This window comes from Urocitellus parryii, chromosome 16, assembly GCF_045843805.1.
Source record: "Urocitellus parryii isolate mUroPar1 chromosome 16, mUroPar1.hap1, whole genome shotgun sequence".
NCBI classification, from domain to species: Eukaryota; Metazoa; Chordata; class Mammalia; order Rodentia; family Sciuridae; genus Urocitellus; species Urocitellus parryii.
In genome coordinates, this window is record NC_135546.1 from 25,563,871 (window position 1) to 25,585,529 (window position 21,659).

A 21,659-nucleotide genomic window follows, 5' to 3' on the forward strand; every position below is an offset into this window, starting at 1 on the left:
TGTCTATTTTAACCTAACATTGCTATCCACTGAACTAAATAATGTAATTATTATTCCTGATAATATTTGCAAGAAAGGATTAAATTTGTAAATGAATAATCTATTCATAAATGAATATATCTATTTATAAATAAATATATCTATTTATACACATATATACATATATGTGTTTATATACATATATATATGTTTGTATAGATATATACATATATGTGTGTATATATATATATATATATATATGTGTGTGTGTGTATATATATGCATATATATATATATATTTCATTTCCTTGATAAATGACACCAAAGGACTATTTTCTTATCAAGAGTATTTGAACATCTTGTTTAGAACAAAAAGGAAGAAAAATACCAAAAATGTTGTGCATTTTCATTCATATGAGAGTACTCCCAAAAGAAATTCATATTCAAAATTACTTCCTTAATAAATCCTTGTCCAAGCAAAATAAAATTTTTAAAATATCTTAAAACTGTCTGTTTGATCCTCTACACCATAACTAGAAGTGATGTGTCTTATATTACTAACCTTTTCCACATTTTGGTTCCCACTTTTTTTCTGTCCAACCCTCCCTCTGAACTGCTTTCCTTTCTTTTGGGACAGTAAAAACTCCCCAATTTCAATTGCTTCTCATAGTTAAATCACTCTTGGAACAAGGAAAAAACATTTTAAGAACTGGTCTTCCTCAGAACTGACAGCTATCATCAAAGACTTTTCATAGCCTGCACAAGATAGAAATAAATTTGCAGAGGAATGTAAATTAGTTCTTAGAATGTATAATCCAGAGCTCTGAGATATATATTGGTTAATTCATATTTCTTTAGGGAAAATCTTAACTGAAAAATAGGACAAAAAATACAAAATGAGATGATTCAGAAAGTGATTAAAAATCCTCCAAACTAAATAGAAAAAGAGAAGTACTTAGTGAAAACAAAACAAAATGAAACAAAAAACTGTTTAAGTTGGACATGATATTCTGGTTGTTATCTTCAAAGTCTTCCTTACGAAATACTTTTCCTGTGATTCAGCCTCAAAAGTGATGAAAAGTTGAATATGTTGGTCACTGTACCATGTTGACTAATATAAAGAAAATATAATGCTACTGATTGATGCAGATATACTAAGGAAATTAAAGATACTAATTTCCTTTTAAGGACAACCTTGAGATGTAGACTTTCACAATGGTGAAGCAAAAGCCTCAGTAAGATCTTTGTTTCTCCACAACAAAACACAGCAAGGGAATAAAAATTAATTATATTAGAAATCTGGAAATTAGTCAAAGCCACAGATAGAGCTGAAAATTATCTAATAGAATTGTTAAACCTCACAAAATAAATTCTACAGCATTCTGTTTGCAGATGTTCCCCCAATTCCACAAGCCTAGTCATGTAATGATCAAAAAATAATAACACAGTAGGAAACAGACTAAATGTACCCTACCTAGTGTACAGTCAGCATTTTTTAAACTTGCAGTCTCCAGTCAAATCTCTATTCTGAGAGTGTGGTATGAATTTTATTTGACTCAGAACTCAGCACATTAGATGGTAGGCATGTGGGTTGGAGGTAATCCCATTCCATGGTCATTACCTAAATAATAGCAAGCTCAGCCACCTAAGGATGTGATTTCAGCTAAGGAAAATAAGATCATGCACAGGCATTTTAAAAGGAGATCCTGAAGACAACTGGGAACTTTGGAAAGTTGTGATTTTGGGGGGAATCCCATTTAAAGTTGTATACCTGCCCAAGGATGATCTGTGGAAGGGCAAAGCACCTCTCACTTCTGGCTAACTCTATGTCTTTCCTCTTTTCCAGTAAAATAATTTTATACACATAAAATCCACAGTATGCATTCTTAACTATATTTCATAACATTTCATATGTTGTTTTATTTTATTTCATGTTAAAGTATCTTGTACTTTTGTGATTTCTTACTTGAACTACTGTTTATTTAGGATAATGCTTTCAGTTTTCACATATTTGTGAATTGCATTAATATACTTTTGTGGTTGATATTTGATTTTATTGTAGTCAGAACATATAATACGTGTGAGTTTACTATATTTCAATTTATTGAGGCCAGAAGTTTTCACTGGTTAAATCTATGAAATATTTTAAGGAGAATTTATACCAAAATTTTACAATTTATTTCAAAATATAGAAGACAAAGGATCATTTACCAATTTATTCTGTGTATTATTTTTTATGGAAAAAACAGATAAAAATACCACAAGAAAAATACAGACCAATATCTTTTATGAATATACACAAAAATACTTACCAAAATGGCAGCAAAATTGAATCCAGCAATAATTAAAAGGAAACATACACAACTAACCAGTGACAATTCTTCCCAGTGTGCCAGTTTCATTTAATATCCAACATTATTCCACCATATATGTTAAATATGTTAAATAAAAGACAAAATAAACACATGATCATCTCAATGGGCACAGAAAAATCACTTCACAAAATCAAATATAAAACTCTTTCATAATTAAAAGGAAAAATATCTTCCTTTCATTCTGTTTGCCTGACAAATATTTAACCTTCCAGTACTGAGTGTGAAATTCGCTTTGGCTTACAGAGATTCTCTTAATCAGGTTGATCTAATTCTCTTCAATTCCTACATTGTTAATTCCATCCTGAACAGTAAAATCTTATATAAAAAAACGTAAATAATGTACCTAAATTTTTAAAACTAATAAGCTAGTTTAGCAACATGATAGGCTTCATTCAAGTCAGCATCCACAATTCCTTGTATTTTTATTGACAATTCATGCACAATGCAAAACTGAAACTGAAAATTTTTGTATAATAGCTACAATAAAAATTCTAAGAATATATTTAACAAAATAATGTAAATGATTTGTTTGCTGGAAAATATGACAATGTTGAAAGAAACTAAAATAGATATAAATACATGAAAGACATTCCATGTTCATGGACTGAATGACTTAAAATTGTTAAGATGACAAATTCTACCAAAATGGATGTACAGATTCAACACAAACTTTGACTATATTTTTTTAAAAAATATTTTTTTCAAAAATTGACAAGATAAACCTAACATTCATATAGAAATAAAAGGAACAAGGTATCCTTACAATACAAAATTCATATGACACATTCTTCCTAGCTTCAAAATACATTGCTCAGTTTCAATAATCAAGGAAGTGAGTTTCTTTAAAAGGATAGACAGGTAAGATGATAAACTAGAACTAAGATTCCATATTTAACTAGAACTGAGAACTAAATATGTGGTCATTTGTTTTCAGCGAAGGTATCAAGATATTTCAATGGGTGAATAACAGTCTTTTAACATTTGATGCTGGATCAGACTGTGTAGACATCTACAGGTGAAATAATGAATCTATACCCTGTCTCACACCATACACTAATATTATCTCAGTAAGGATAAACATCTTAAATGTAATAGCTAAAATTATAAAATTTCTACAAGAAAACATGGATGTAAATTTTTGTAAACTGTGATTTAGCAGTTTACAAAAGCAAACAAAGAAAAACCGTAAAGATTAGATTTTTAGATTTTCATCAAAATTAAAAACAAAAATTATATTTTAAAAGATATCATTGAGAACATGAAAAGAAATCTTAACAATGATATAAAATATTTTCTTTTTAGGTAAAATGAAAGAAAATACTTTCTAATTAGGTAAATAACAAGTGAGAGTAAAATGATAAGTAATTCAGTTAGAATATGGGAAAATAATTTAAAAGGACATTTTCAAAGAGAGTAAACAAATAGCCAATATAAACATATGAACAGATATATTACCTCATTTATTTTTAGGGAAATGCAAATTGAAGCCATGGATAAATGTCAGTTTACACTCACTATGTGACAAGAAAAAGAAACCATAGTAAATAAAAAGTGTTGGTTAGAATGAAGGAAAATTGGAACACTCATACACTAAGCATGTGAATGTCAGCTGTGCAGCCAATTTAGAAAATGTTTTTTTATTCCTCAAAGTTCTGAATATAAAGGTATTGTGACCCAACATTTCTAGTTAAGCTATATACAATAGAAGTAAAAACATTTGCCTAGGTAAAACTTGCACATGAATACAAGGATATGTGTGAGCTTGTGGGTGTGTGTATGTATGTGTGTACAAAGGAGCACAGAAATAGCAATAGTCATAATAGCCAAAAGGTGGAAACAACACAACTTCCATAAACTGAATGGATTAAAAAATGATACATCTACTCAATAGAATATTACATGGAAATAAAAAAGGACATACACATACTAAAACATGGATAAATTTTGAACATAGTGTATTACATGCTGAACCTCAGAAATCGGCAAAGAGTGGGCAATGCGGGATTAAGAAAGACAAAAAAAAAAAAAAACATTCATAGAGACAAATCTGGGACTGGGTGGGACACCAACCTCTGATGGAGGAACAATGACTCATAGATAGCTCAGCATTTCTATTATATAAGTTTTATCATCAAAAGTGTTTCTGTGAAAAAGTTTCTTCAAAGAAGACAGGCATGAATTTCAAAACACTGGCATGCTATCATAATTATCTAGACAGCTCATTATTCTCTATCCATGACAATTGGGGTATGAATTCAGGGTCAAGACTGATAGTTCTGTGCCTTTCCCAGAACCTTCTCAAGCAGGGTATCACCATAGCAACCAGGCAATTCTGTCTTGTACCTTTGCACAGAAAGTTTCTTGAGCAAGTGCAGCTGCACCCAGGAGGCAGTTTGAGGCAGTTATCCAAATCACTGCTTTCCACAAAATAGTATTTTACATTAAAAAATCAATCACAAAAGCCATATATTACTTGATTTCCCTTATGTGAAATTTCTAAAATAAGCAAATCTATACATACTAAAGTTACATCCACTGTTGTTTGGGGTTGAAGTAAGGAATGGTAGAGAATTTGTAATTTAAAAGACATTTAAAATGTACAAAAGTTTTTGTGGTATATTGGAAAGTGTTCTACAGTGCTATTTTTCTGAATATAGCTTCTGTGAATGTGTAAAAACCAGTGTAGTGGGAGCTTTATATAGGTCAATTTTATGGTACATGAAATAGTTAAGTAAAGTTATGAAATAAAAGCAAATATGAAAATTTATTGTATGGGATAACTGTGGAAAAATTTGATTATCTGGTTGCTATATCATTGCCTTAGTACGACACACTGTTAGGCAATCTCCTTCAGAGCCAGTAAGGTTACTCATCATGCTGTCGGTATCTCTGATAATCCCCAGACTTCCCCTGTATTCCTGATCATACTTTTTACTTCACAACTTTGAAAAGAGATCATTCTACCTACTGCTTGCAAACACCCACTAATTTAGTAATGAGGTGTTTACTGGTCAAATGGAATTGGCACTTTAAATATTCTCCTATTGTTTCTTCTTCAACTTCCCTGAGAACTTTCCTCCTCAATAACAAGTTATAGATTATATAGACATTGACTAACTGCTATCTTTGTGGCCCTAACCCAACCCAAATGGAAAATTACTGGCCTGTGTGGGGAAAAGTCCACTTACATAGGTAAGATTACTCCTACTGTACTAATTTATGTTCACAGGAACACATGTAAATCCCTAGCAAGCTCACAAAATGTGCTCTTAAATCAGGTGAAATAGTGATAAAAACCAATAGTCTAAAGCTAAATATTAGGAAAAGAACTCTTGACTCATTTCTTGTTCTTATAGGTGCTCTACATGTCAAAAATACAATAAACAGGGAACACATGTGAGCCTGTTTAGAATGTGACAATCAGCTTGTTACACTGCTTCTGACTACATATTTTAAAGTTGTATATCTCTATTCTTTCTTTTCTTTGTTTTTTTTTTCTTTATTTGCTTCTTTCTTTTTCTTTTTTTTTTGGTATCTCTTCAGAATTAGGTCAATATAGACTATTTTTGCTTTCCTCTTTAATGGGAAAACAAAAACAAATATAGATAATACCTAAATTATTATGCTCTAAGTATCTGTGTTTCTCTCCCTATTCAATACATATATGAATGTGACCATTTTGGTTTCTTCTTTAAATAATGATAGCTGTAATACTTAGTCTATATGAGTACTTGCTCTTTTAATTTAGAAAGATCATATTTGTTTCCAAAGTGAATTTACACATTTTTTTCTGAAAAAATTTCATTCTTCCTAGGACATGAATTACCCCAAAGGAGGTACATCTCTGCCTATAAGTGCCTTATGCAATCTATAAGCATATCAAGAGTTTACCAAACCAATATAATGGAGACAGTTAAAGAAATCACTGTGTTTGCTTGACTATAGGAAGCAGTGGTTCTATCTTTTTCTGAAATCATTAAAACTATGTGACTTAACCAAGTCCTTGTTTCCTTGATAGTAGATTCTATTCCATGAAACATCTAAAGGATAGATCGTGTGTGTGTGTGTGTGTGTATGTGTGTGTGTATGTTCATTTATGTCTGTGTGTATGTGTGAAAGCTAACTCTTTAAATTATCTTACATGTGGTTATGTAATTATTATAAACATTCCTACCTATTTATACATAAGACCTCCTCTGGGTAATCCTTTAGTGTCTTAGACCCATAGCTATCTATATCTTTCCTGACCCAGAGGCAAGAGCATATCTACTTCTTTTAGAGATAATAAAGCTTCTGCCAGTTTTATTTTTGAATCTTCTTTAAATTTGATGGTTCCTTCCACTTTATGCTTGTTGATTAATAAAATCACAATATTTCTCAACCAGTTGCCCTACTTTGTAGAAAATTCTATTATTTGCTCACCTATTCATTTCTGTTCATCATTTTAATATTTAAAGACCTGCTACTTCTGTTATATGAAGAAAAGGAAACTCAAAATTATCTAACCTCCTCTCATGGGATATGATTCAGATAGATTATTAGAAAAGCCCTCTACAATATCAAGACTTACAATTAATTATTCATATCTTAAGACTGAGACTGGGAACCCTCAGTTGGTGAACCTCTGACAGATCTCACTTCATCCAGTGATTATGACTTCTTGCCAGAGGCAAAATCTGCCCAGAAGGCAGGAATCCTCCCATCCACAGAGTTTATCAGTTTCCTAAAGATAAGAGGGTTAATGGAGACACTAGTAATAAGTACACTTTGGGCATGTATCATAATTTTGGAATGCTTTAGGATCAAGGAGGGCTCTTGACCTCATTCTAGAACACTCTACACATTGTGTTACTTTGTGTACTCTCATGTTACTGCAGTAGGTGGTGGGGAATGAAATGGGGATGAGAGAAAATGTACAGGCTACTCATTTTGACAGAGAGCTCTCACTAACATCTTTGCCCTGATGGTACTCAAAGAGAAAAATCTTTAAACAGCTGTAAACAACCTGTATTAATATACCAGCAATAGGCTCCAGAGTCAGAAAAAAAAAATACTGTGAGAAGTATGACCGAAAACTTCATGAGACTATTTCTCAAAGATATCTGCTTAGGAGCACTTACAGAACAAAATGGAATCACCAACTATACATAAATGTGCCCCCAGCCCCAGCCCACATAAAGAAGACAAAGAAACACTGCATTCACTAAACATTGGTGAGAAATCTTTGCTAACATTTCTGAGGTTGTTTGTCATTTACATCTAAATAGTTATCAGTATAATTTTGGTTAAAACTATAAAGATGGGACATTATAAAAAAAGCCCAAATATCAGGGCTCCCTTGATTATATTCAAAGAGATTTCATTTAATTTTCAGCTTAATGGTTTTGCATATGTGTCACTATTTTCTTATTTTCAAGATGAACTAAAATCTTTGCCTGAGTTCTAAAAATGACATTTACTTGTTTTTTTGATACCCTCCCTTGGAATTTCAACCTGTCCCTTGGTAGCCCACTATAGACTGAGTTACCCATTTTGTTAGAATGTTGAAAAAAATATTTTAATTCTGAGAGAAGTGAATGAATGTAACTCTAAAACTAAAGTAGCAAAACCCAAAGATTCTCAACTGGTGCCTTAAATTACCACTGGATTAATGACAATGAGATGAACTCCTTCTTGGTCTCATTAACTATTTCCATATATGACTGTAATAGACAGGACCAAGCTCTCTTCTCTACTTTTGAACATCATCATGTCACTGTGTCTTGCACAAACTAGGGATCAGACAACCTCACAGAGGTGTAATCTGGCTGAGAAATTAGAAGTCTGAAATAATTTATAAAGAAAAACAACACAGGAAAATAGTTTCATAGAGGAGGTCTGCTGGGAGAATTGGACCTGATGGGTCAGATCTTCAACAAAAAGTAAGGCTCAGTGTGCATTATTTATACGGGAGCACATCAAAGGGATTTATTGTGAGGAAGAGTTCTTCAGGGTAAAGGAGAAGCAGACACTGTGGGGAAGTTGGCCTGATGAAAGCCTTATCACCATACTGGTGTCCTGGTAATTCTTCCTGCTGCAGGCAGCTGGTGCCCCAGTGCTACTTAAGGGATTATGTTTCTTTCCAAACCCAGGAAGTTGCATTGGAACCTATTTGTTGGCTGTCTGAACCAACACTTTTCCTTGGCATCACAGAATTCTCTTTGAGCAGGCTGTTGCTAAGGAAGTGGTATAAGAGCAGTGAGATGACACTGAGGGTTATCCAAGAGGCACACCTCTGCTTAGAGATGGCTTAGACAAGCCCACAATTCATTAGTAGCTCCCAACATCACCACATTGCAAGACCTGGACAAAAGTTTCAGGGGACTCAAATAATGTCCTGGGAGCTCTCATCTAAAGATGTGAGAAGCCTTTCCTCAACACCTGTAAAAACAATGTTGAATGACTCAGAACCTGGAGACCTTATATTCTGAATGAAATATCAGAGTTATAAAGAGCTTTCACTGAAGAAGCACATAAAAAAGACAGATTAGCATGTTTTAACCTACATTCCTTTGTTCTTCATTTTCATAGCTACCTTCGTTCCGTGTGGTTAGAAGGCTACCTTTAATTCTGTTAACCATAAAAGCAATTCTTTTTCTTAATATTGCTTTTAATGTTTGTTGATACATTCTTTTGCATGAATCCACAACACGAGTACTAATTAATACAAAAATTTTTGTTGTGATTCATACATATTTATCGAGAGCCAACAACTTCCTTTAAAACTACTTTTTTTTTGTAATGAATCAGTTGATTTCCCAGTTAATTAGATTTAACCTTTACATGATCTTATAGATGGCAAATACCATAACAGACCAGCCATCCAGTAGCCTAAACGTTTTATCACAGGATAGGATGAAAACTAGATCATTTCATCCAATTAAGTATGTATTGAGGACCTTACACGGGAACTAGCTTTGGTAAAAGAACATTGAAGAAATAGAAATCAGAAAAGAGAGAACAGATGGTACATGCTTGGAACCTGTCTCATTTTCAAAGATCTTACAAGTTAAGGCTTATTTATTTATTTATTTTATTTTATTTTTTTGCTTTAGATCTACCTAAAGATCTTACCTTTGCTAAATTGAATTGCCAAACACTGGAATATTCGGAATAAGTAGTACATAACATCACAATATAATTTAACAATTCTCTTTGAGGTGCTTTGGTAAGCATAGATCATTTTATGGTGGCAGATGCCTAATACTAGGTTTGTGGTGCAATAGTCAACTGGTCACTATTGTTAACTGGTACAAATTTGATAAACCAACTTCATCTTGTAAGGCATTTCTGACACCACCGAGGTCCTGTTTGTGTTACCAATTTATACCCGTTTTTTTTTTTTTTAAGGATAAATTACTTATTTCAAGAAGTAAAAAAAAAAATAATGGGTCTCTATTTAAAAATCAGCATCCTAACCATTCAAGGGTAATTTGGGATTGTTTTCTTTTCTACTCAAGCTTTTGACTAATGCTTTATAAAAGACCCATAAAACAGGATGAATTTCATTGTGTAACAGTTTGGAGAAAATCAGTGTGACCCAGACCATAGACACCTTCATCTAGGACACTCAAGAAGATGAACAAGCAGTAGTTTATGGGAGAACCACTTTGGATATCATTTTTGCCTTTCAAGGGAACAGTATATTGTGCTTTCAGTCCAGCAATGTTCATTGGGATTTTACTTCTACAAAAGTGATCTGATAATCAAAATGAAAGAAATTTTTAAAAATAGAACAAAATATGTTCTCAAATCTATTTCCATGGGATTTTCAGATTGTGGATGGAAGCTTTTCTCCTAGTTTACATCAGGCATTCCTGGAATCTGGGATGGGCTACAAATCTACATGATATTCTTCTTCTTGATATATTTCTATATTGATATTTTCAGAACTTGATGATAGTAATTTTTGGTTTTGTCTGGCAGTGGGGCATCATGCTCAGTAATCACATACACATACTGAAAGCCTGATACATGTGGAGATTTGACCAACCACACCAGGAAGCTTGAGGTAAGATCCTAACACCTCACGTGGTAATGGTAATGATCTGGATTATTTATGATTCTACATATTAATGGTAAATCATTTAGATCAGCTTCCAGAATGAGCACAAGGAAAGACTCTAATACCTGAATCCATCTGAGGCCAAAGATCTTCCTGTGCACATTAATTTAACTTTGATTTTCTACTATATCAACATGGTTTCATCATTACTGGAAAGTATTGCCTGGGATTTTTAAATGTTGAGAACAATTTCACTTTCCATTCCAGAATTCTGCCTTCTCCCTCAAAATTAACATCAAACCTTTGAACTCTGAAAAGGATGTCATTGAACAAATGTCCTAATTCTAAAACACTACATTGTGATCCACATATAACCAAGTCTGTAAATTGAAAAATTCAACATAGACTCCAAATATGAGCATCCAAATTTTATTCTCCTTCTTTCTCAGATTAATGTGTTCCAAAAACTTGACAAATCCTGCAAAATTACTATGTATTATTTTTTTAAAATCTGAAATGCATACTTCTTTAGATTAATAAGAATAAACTCAGTGTTTTCCTATCATCTGGTTATTCTGGATGTTTTTACATGATGGTAATGACATATCACAATCAAAACATTGTTCATTGTTGCTTATTTATGATATGCAGATGTTAGTTTCATTTTACAGATTAGAAAACTGAGGCTTATAAAGATTAATTTGGTATTTCAAGTATAGTCAAAAGTAATTAGAATTTAAAGTTTTTTATGTTAAAATTTCCATGGACCTATAATTTGTATTTACAAAGTAAAAAACATATTCAAAAATATATTTAAAATGTATCTTCATAATAATCAGGAAGCAAGAAAAATTGAAATGCCTTCCAAGGAACATTTTTTCAAAAGGATATTTTCAATGAAAGGAATGGATAGAATTAATATTAAAAATGTATAACGTCAGGTGTCATCTGTAAAAGAGGATATTCTAATGAAAGCATACCATAAATCATTTCATAAGCAGTTGTTAATGCAATATTATTATACTTTCTATGTTTGGGGATATAAAATATTGAAAAATTGATAGATAATCATTGCTTGACTGAATATGAAATTTTCTGTGCCTAAAATGGAAAACATTTCAATGTTATATCAACTAGAATATTCAAATTATGTTTATAATACATTATGTTAAATTTAACCATACTCAATAGTCTTTATTGAATATTGAAAAATAAATATTTGAAGTACAAATATTTACACACTTGGCTTTTAAAGATATCAGAACTTCCAAGAAATGGTTTCAGAATAGGTATTGTTTTTTCCAGTCTATCATAGGCTAATAAAATATATATTGATATGATTACATTGGTCAAAAGTAATAGTTAAGGGCTAGAGATATATCTCAGTTTGTAGAGTGCTTGCCTTGCATGCACAGGGCTTTGGGTTCAATCCCCTGCACCACAAAATAAATAAATAAATAAATAAATAAATAAATAAATAAATAAATAAATAAAAGTAATATTGACAGAATAGCTCAAAAATGTAACACTGGAATGAAAAAACTTTGGGAAGGTACAGTCATAGATTATGGAATAAGAGTTAAATACCACATTAATTGATCACCTAAAAGATGTTTGCTCTCAATTAATTTACCATAAAATTTAAGATCTAAGTCATGAGATGTGAAAGTAATAAATTGATAAAGGAGAATATATTCACATATGAAATTATCAGACATAAAATAGTAGTGAAAGTTTTATATAAACTAGAAATATTAAGAAAGGCATATGCTTAGTAGCAGGATAAGCTTGTACAGGGATCTCCTGGTGGAGGAGAACCCTTGAAAGTACTTCTCTAGAATTTTTTAACCGAGAGTATTGAGTTCTTCCCAAATACTGAGAAGGAACAACTATCTCACTCTTTTAGGTTCTTTAGATAAAAGGGAGTCCAGATAAAGTTCAACAGCACATTTCTGAAATCAAAACCTACAAATCTCCCCTATCTCACTTCCACTTCCTATTCAATGGATCCCAAACATATTTAAATTAAAGCAGATGATCTTTTTTTTTACCTAGTGCCACATAGGTGATGGACTTTTAGGTAGTGGTGACTCTGAAAAAAAGTGAGTTATCCATATTTATGCATTTAAATATAGGTTTGTCAAACATTTTCATCAACATCCAAGTTTTTATATTTTCAGTGACATTCCTTCAAGTTTACATTTGCAGAAATGTGCATGAAAATAAATGTTAAAACTTGAAAAGTTAAAAAAATTAATGTTACTTTCATATGCTAAAATGTATGGCAAGAACCAAGCAAACAGATGGAACAAAGAGTAGGCAGATAGAAATTGAAAAATTTTATTTGATTAGCTCAAGTAATGCCATAAAATTATGTTACAGTATATTTTCTCAATATCTCCAAATAAAATATATTACTAAAACAAGTCAAAGGCATGTTGAACAATGTTTTTTTGTTAATTCTATACCATTTGGATTGATACTTACTTCTCTCCAAAGATTAAACCTAGAAATGCTTACACATCTACCCCCTTTAAAAAATTATACTTAGCAGAATGAATTGGACATTATTATTCTAAGTACTTATATGATTAGACAACTGGTATAATTTTACATCATATACAACCAGAAGAAGGAGAAGTTTTACTACATTATGTATGATGTTTCAAAATGCATTCTACTGCCACGTACACCTAATTACAACAAATTATATATATATATATATATATATGTATATATATATATATAATGCTAATGTGTTGAAATAAATCAACTGTACAGAGTCTAAAACATTAAATTCTCATATGGCATATATGTAATAGTAAAACCACAATATCTTAAGCATTTTTGCAATAGTTCCAAAGTGATTTTAATCATTAAAAAATCCTAACAAGTGATAATATGTTTGAAATTCCAGAATATGAAAAGAGTATATATTTCTAGTGTTGTATTGGTGATTTTTCTTATATTAAGTATTAGAAACTAAATAGTCAACATATCAAATCTTAAGAGTAATTTTAATTATATGATTTCTGTCTTAGAAATACAGTGAATATTTTTAGGATATAAATTTCTTTGGATTTCCTAATGCTGAGATTTTGATGATAATAACATCACCATCTTAAAATATATTTATCTACTCTATTTATCTACTAAATGGGGACTCACTCAAATCCCCACTTCTAAATTAGTACAATAAATTCTTCAGCTTGACATTCAAGGCTGATTAACATTTCATGTCACTTTTATTCTCCAAATACACGCAACATTTCAATATTCTGCTCCATAAATCTCCAAGTGAAGAAACCTAGGAATATTTTTAAAATTACTAAGATCATTATAGTTTTATAATTAAGAAGATTATGATTATCATAGGCAGTATATATGTGATTTATGGTATGTACACTTCAGTTTCTTACATGTCCTTGCCACACCATAAATGACTAATTCAGAAACTATTAAAATCCAACACCTCCCTAATCCCACTCTTCAAACATGGAAATATATGGATTAATTCTATGAAATGTCAGCATGACTTTTAGTCATTTATTTTATAGCAAATAAATGCAACCATAACCTTATTTATTTATTCATATATCCATGCCCTAATAGGCTATGAACTTTTTGAGATTTGTACTTCTTTTTCTTTTGGGTATTTTATGAGTTATTATTATTACTATTACTTATTTTCTGGTCAGCACAGTATAATACTGGATTTTTCGGATTTCCAATAAAGTTAATTCCCCTTTCTCTTGCTTGGTTAGGTAGTATGAAATTGTTATTTAAAATGACAATATTATTCATCGTATATTTTCTACAAGTTTATTATAGATACAAACATTTAGTCTTACAACAAAGTTTCATTTAGCTTAAGCTACCATATTACTAATTCTCAGCATGTCACAAACATTTTATAAGAGAGTTAGTAATGTTTGCATCAAATGGGCAAGAATGAATGTTCTCAGAGTTAGAGAGGGACGGAAGGATGATTAATTAAGGATGAGAATAATCTGAACTTGTTATCTGGCTTAGAACAGAGCCACATTCAATCTCTAGAAGAATAAAAAAAATCAAAGGAATAGTACAAGATAATTCCTAAGAACAAAGATAAAATTCTATAGGTTAAAAAATACTAGCTTACAGAACAAAAATACATATACACATACACAATTCATTAAAAAGTATTATAAATATATTGTGTTTCAGATATTTCAGAGCACAGTGGACTATAAAATCTTCCTTGAAGAAAACATTAAAAACCCAAGTAAACCAAAATCAAGAAAAATAAAATAGATGACTACAAAAAAAAAAAAAAGAAAACAGACTAAAATCTTTCCACAAGGAAAAATGATGCTATAGAGAATTAAAAAATAATAATTTTAAAAACCAGAAAAAATTCTAATTGATAATCATAATTATAATTATAAAATTCAAAAAAATTACTAAGTAATAATGAAGGCAGTATAAAGATAATTACATAAAGAGAAGTCTTCAGAAAATATCACTTTCACAATCTGTTTATTGGCATATTAGGCACAATGTGCTTCAGCAAAATGAGAGTATTGCTATACAATTGAGGTAATAAAATTTCAAATTAGGAAAGCAGTGAAATGCTCCATGGGCACCTCTACACTACTCTTCTAATAGGAGCTCAGTAAAGACAATGTCAGAATGTTTCACAACCTCCAGGGGGAAGGCTTCCAAGTGAGAAAGACATACTTAGAAAAAACTTAATCACAGTATTTTAAATAACTTTGCATTAACCATATTTGCATAATGTTAGTTCCATTTTAGTTTTCAAAGTTAAGATATACTAAGTTTAATAATATTAGTAGTAAAAATAAACAAATAAAAATGTTAGATAGAATATAAGACTTAATTTGTGGTAGGATTTGTCATAAGCTCATGTACCTTAAAGAAAGAACACTAGTTGTTAAAGTATGATCCAGGTCATCATATTATTTAAAATGACAATATGGGCTGCGCGAGGAAGGACCTCGCGCTCGGGCTGGCGGGTGCGCGCTCCCGGAGCGCAGCGCGCGTCATGGAACAGCGGTTAACTGAGAGAAGCTCGCAAACGGGCCTGGCTGGCTGCCCAACCCAGCACTTCCAGCCAGGAGGCACGAACCTCAGGAGAGAAGGAGGAAGTAGGTGCGACTCCAAAGGCAGTCCCAAGCTGGCTAAGACAGTTCCTGGTCCTGGTATGGAAACCGAGGCCGGCCAGCGCCCGAGCCCCGCCCAGCCACGCTCAGGAAGCAGCTCAACCTGGGAGCAGCACAGCCCAACCCCCACAGGGCACAGCCATTCCTCCACAATGGCACCGGAACCAGCCTTTCCTGACCAATGTCACCTTCTTGAAGATTCTTCTCTGGTTGGTCCTCCTGGGACTGTTTGTGGAGCTGGAATTTGGCCTGGCTTATTTTGTCCTGTCCTTGTTCTACTGGATGTATGTAGGGACCCGAGCCTCTGAGGACAGGAAGAAGGGAGAGAAGAGTGCCTACTCTGTGTTCAACCCAGGCTGCGAAGCCATCCAGGGAACCCTGACAGCAGAGCAGTTGGAACGCGAGTTGCAGTTTAGACCCCTGGCGGGCTGATAGGACCCAGCTACACTGTCCTGCAGCCCGCCCAGGACCAACCCTCCCATCCTTGGAGTGCAGACTTGGGTTCAGATACACAGGACTAAGGACAGCTTGCGGGTTGGCTCTGGCTGCGTGTTTCCCCTGATCTGCTGCTGCAGTTTTATCTTTGAACTTCTCTTTGGTGAAATTCTCTAAAAGACATGCCCATTAGGGCTGGTGCAGTTTATAAAGGTTGCTCAAAAAAGGAGAACTGTTTGTCTTGTCATTTGAGAGATGACTTGGAGCACTAGGAAGGCATTGGGAGATTGTCTTTTTGAAGTATTGAGCTATTTGAAATAATGATTAGGTACAGCAGGACTGTATGTTAAATGTTCTCTTTAAGTCAATATTTATAGCTTTTTTTTTCCCGAATTTTGGGGTTGTTTTTGTTTTTGTTTCTGTTTTACCTTCTGCTTTAATTCTTGCTTTTTTTGATCATTAATGATATTGAAATGTAAAATGTCTTTAACATTTTCTTTTCAGAAACAGGTCCCATTCATTGTCCCTCACCATCTTCAATTCTTCTACTGTCCTGTCCTCATTAGTAAAAGAAGAAGAGACAAAGTTCTAAATGACAGGAATGGAGAAGGATTTCACAAAGTCAGTATCAAAGAATTGATAAGTGGTTATTAATTCAGCAAGAAAAACTCTTGAGTGTGAACAAAGGGCAGGGCTTATGTTGGATTCCAGATTTAGTAGTGGCTGTTGGGTTGTATCATATTTTCTGAGGACTTTAAGTCCTTCGCTTGTAGGCACCGATGAGAAATTGCATGGGTAGTTTCAAAGGCCTGAGTTTAGTGTTCCTTCCTCTTCTAGTTCAAGTTTGGGTTCGTTGAAATTGGGCAGCACAAGCCATTAAATACTTTCATACTGATGAGTCAAAGGACTCTAGTTTTAAGCAATAGTTGTGTCCAAACTTAAGACATTACTGAGTCATTTAAATTTTGGTAAGTTTTCATTTCAGAGTTCGCTGTTAATTTTTATGTTATGAAACTCATCACTTTAACATTCATGAAACATTGTTAATAGAGGCCTGTTAATTATTTTTGTTCTTTCTTGCCTGATTTACTTATTAAAGCAAATTATTAGTTTAGATTTATCTTTCATTTATTCAATGCCAACTTCTCACTATTCACTTGGGATTCGATGATGAAAAAGCAGGCACATTGCCAATTGTCTACCTATTCCAGCCGGGAGGGGTCAGGGGACAAAATAAAGTAATTGGTAACACTGAAAAAAAAAATAAATAAAATGACAATATTATGCATCATATATTTTCTACAAGTTTTTTGTACATACAAACTGTGCATGTAGGACTTGATCAAAGAATAACAATTATAACAAATATAAATACTGACTGAGAACCCACTAGGAATAAATTTCTCCCAAGATTTAAAAAAATCACTAATTCTAACAACCACTCTATGAGGTATATTTTATTCCATTTTAAATTAATTGATTCATTAAGTATTTTTTAAATTTTTCATACTAGAGTTTGAATTCAGGGGCACTTAAACACTGAGCCATATCCCCAGCATTTTTTATGTGTTTTATTTAGAGTCTGGGTCTCACTGAGTTGCTTAGAGCCACATCCCCAGGCCTTTTTTTAAATTTAGAGACAGGGTCTCACTGACTTGCGTAGCACCTCACTTTTGGTAAGGCTGGCTTTGAACTCTGGATCCTCCTGCCTCAGCCTTCTGAGGTGCTGGAATTATAGGCATGCACCTGACCATAGTAAATAAATTCTTAATCACAGGTTTAAACAGTGTTGTCATAAGAATTGAATAATATCAGTTCCATGTTTGCACTAAGGAATTCACAACACTCTTATGTCTCCTTCTTCCTTGTATAACTTTTCTATGGAAAATTTTCACCTAGTTTTTTTCTTTCCCCTCTATATTCTCCTGCCCTCATATCCACAACATTTGTGAAACCAAGTAGGTCGTTAATTTTGGTAAAAATATTTTATAACAGATTTGGCAAATGCCAATTTCATTTTCCAAATGCAAACCCCAGCATTTTATTTTGCCTCTGAGTCTTAAATCACTCTCATTTTTATTTTACATTCTTTCCCACTGTAGGTGCATCATGGAGATAGGCATTATAGGCATTATACTAAAGTATCCACATTATAGTAAATCAACTTCCCACATTTGAACTTCCTAGAATGTTGTAGCAAGAAAAAAATCATGCACCAAAGAGTTTGGACAAAAAAAATTCCATATATTTTAAATTATGTGAATTTTCTCATTAGGCTTCTTTCTCAAAGTATAATATTTTTCCATATTTATCAAATTTTCCATTTCTTTTGCTTTCCTGAATGTGGATCACAATAAGAATGCATAATTCTTAATGAGAAGACAGAGCAAATATTGCAAATTTCTCTTTCTGATGGCTTCTCTGGATCATTTTCTTTCTTTCTTTGGATTAATGGTCATATGTGAACTGTAGAGCTAGTGACCAGGAATATACCATTCCAGATTCATCTAAATATTTTCCTCTCTTGATATCTTTTATGCCACTTTAAATTCACACTATCTAGCTGCCATCCTCTCCCAAATTCTGACTTTGTTTGTAAAGCAATGCTAATGACAACAAACAAAATTAAACTAAAGTATATGTATTATCTCTGATATAGTTGGGAAAGCAGATTTTCTATAATTTTTTTCAAATCCTTATTCTTTCTCATAAAATTCAAGGTAATTTTCATTCACTGAAAGAACCATCATTAGTAGACCCAATAATATTTGTCATTTTTTTCATTATAACTCTGATTATTTGAATTCCTATAATTCTTTACATTACATTCCAAAGCCAGAGTGTAAACATCACTTAGCAGTATTTCATATGAATAATTTCAATATAATTGAATCAACTAGGAAAACTAACATTTTGTGCATTAGTTTGATGGTATTACAAGCCAGTGACATATGTTTTGATGTTTTTGGTAGTATGGTAATTTATTATTCAATTGCTTGTATACAGCATTTTGTTTTTTAGTTTTTAGAAAGTAGTAGAACACATTTTAAAAGGTTAAATATTTATGATACAAACATTAGAGAAAATACACAAATTTAAGAAATTCTGTCAGAAGATGTAAATTATTAGCCTTTATGATTTGGGAACACTTTCAGCTTTAATCTTACTTTCCTTTTAAATATTAAGCTATTCCATTATATATCATAAAGGCAAAGGGAAAAAAACTAAAAATACATATGGTGTTTCAAAATAATATTGAAGTAAAAATGAGAGATGTGTTTTCCTTGTGAGAAAAGAATAATGACCCAAGGGCCACCCCATACAATCATGGGAAAAGTCATTGTCTGGATCATTTTCATTTCATTAGAGTTTTAGATATGCAGTGCAGGAAACCTGGAGAGTGCTGGTAATCTATTCACAAACAAGGTTATAGCAACCTCCTAGAACTCAAAGGGACTGCCTGCAGGCAGCCCTCTCTTTAGAAAAGGGAAACTGCAAAATACAAAAACAAGTATTCTCCATTAGAAAGGCTTTTTACAGAGGGTACAAAGGAAAGCAAAATGTCTATTAGGCTTTAGATGTAGAAATATTGTCTTAAAGTATTATTCATCTTTGAGAATGCTGGTAAGAAAAAAAAGGGAAAAGAAGTACTTAGAAGAGCTGAGTTGAACACAGAAATTCTGCACATATAAAAGCCTTTGCCAAGAGATATAAAATAATATTAAATGTGCCAATTGTCCATTTGGGATTTAGTGATATAAAATTAACAATACATAAATATTTATACTGCTTATATAAACATTATTTCCATAGTTTTATGATTTTTATTTTGAGATCAATAATTACTATCCAGAAGATACAAACAAAAACTGGACTGAGACTTTGGTGGTATGTAGGGCTAATAGCATGCAGTACTGAGGTTGTGCCGACAAGGTCATGAACAGAATCAGCACTTTTGTTTTTTAATTCTTATAACATTCCCACACAAATATTTTGCCATAATGCTCATTTTATGAAAAACCTGAGGTATCAGGCATTTCAATAACTGATGTGAAATTATAGTGAAAAATACAGTGCTTTGTATAAGTGTAGTTATACTTTGAGCTTCAGCAGATAACTTGTACTGTGTTTGAATATTAAATTTCCTGCAAAGTTCTATGTGCTAAAGGATTTGCCTCAGTGTAATGTTATTGGAGTGGTGTGGCCCTTTAGTAGATGGTCCTCATGGAACTTTGAGAACCTAGAGTCTTCCTCTTCCTCTGTCTCTTGGATGTGAGCTTCTGAAATACACAGTTCTCCTCTCCCATGCATCCCTACCATGATGTGCTGCCACATCAAAGGCTCAGAACAATGGAGCCAATGGCTCATGGAATGGAACTATCAAAACTATGACCAATATAATAATTATTCTCTTTTAAAGTTAATTGTCTCAAATATTTCATTTAATGGTGGAAAGTTGACAATGGCCTTTCTTATGTTCAGTCTACCACAGAACTGTCTTCCTGCTGACCGTTGGCCTGCTGGGCTTGTGTACAGATAGTCTCATCCCTTTTTGCTTTTATTTCTTTATGTGTAAAATTATAGGGTTTAAATTCACATATCCTTTTTGTGTGTTATTTTATTTCATCTTTGCTCCCTTTCTTTCATTTTTCTCTGTCTCTAAAACACTTTTGGGCATTTCTAACATAAGAACTTTGTCAATATGATCTATGACAATGAGCATTAGTATGAGACTTTTGCACTGTATTGATATATCTAATCTACACCATGGTCAATAACTTGTGATATGTATATCATCTGAGACTATAGCTTTCACCTTTGTAGAGTTGATGCTTTATTTAAAGAAATCCCTAATACATAGACAGATTGTTTCACATTGTTTCATTAGTCTTCTCTGCCTCTTCATTTTCACAGTCAAATGTTTATAAAGGCTGGATATTTCATCAGTGCAAATTAATGGATATGATATTTTATTTATTCAAATGGTTAAAGGCAAATTAAACTTCACCATTGTAATTCCAAGCCTTTTTAAGACAGGAAGTTGATATCTTAACTGTTTTCAAATTATTCAAGAAGATTCTGAGCTGTAGGACAGAGTGAATATTGCTTGTAAAAAAAAAAACACAAAGAATGTACAAGAGTAGTTTTTGATGTAGAGGGAGGGTACCTGTGTGTTCTAGGGGTTGCTCCACTTGTATCACATGAAGAAACTTATGAACTAAGTATTTTGGAGAAATGAATTTTAATAAATTTTATGTTAAGACAAAGAATGAAGATTATTATAAGCTCTTCTCTAAAGAGTGAAAATAATTTCCTAAAAATGACTAAGATTATAAAATAATTTGGAAGACAAGGCCACTAGCAACTGTAAAGCATTCTTTCATTCTATTGAATAATAGGAGATAAAATTCCAATCTGTTGAGATGACTATGGAGAGGAAATAGGGAAGGAACAGAGAAATCTAGGTATCATAGTTATTATATAATTTTAAATTGGAAAATGGGAGAGAAATTCATGAGGGAAGATGAACCAGGCAGACACAATCACCCAGGAGGCCAGAAGTTTTATTCAGCTTTTTCACCATTGTAACTAAAAGACCTGACCAGCATAATTGTAGAGGAGGAAACACTTAATTTGAGGGCTCATGGTTTCAGAGGTCTCAAT

General features: G+C 32.5%; 1 pseudogene; it reads left to right on the forward strand.

The window, feature by feature from the left end:
• The window catches only part of LOC144250572 (SAYSvFN domain-containing protein 1 pseudogene), a 34,699-nt pseudogene extending 18,707 nt beyond the window's left edge, over positions 1–15,992 (forward strand).
• The last annotated feature ends 5,667 nt before the right edge of the window (positions 15,993–21,659 follow it).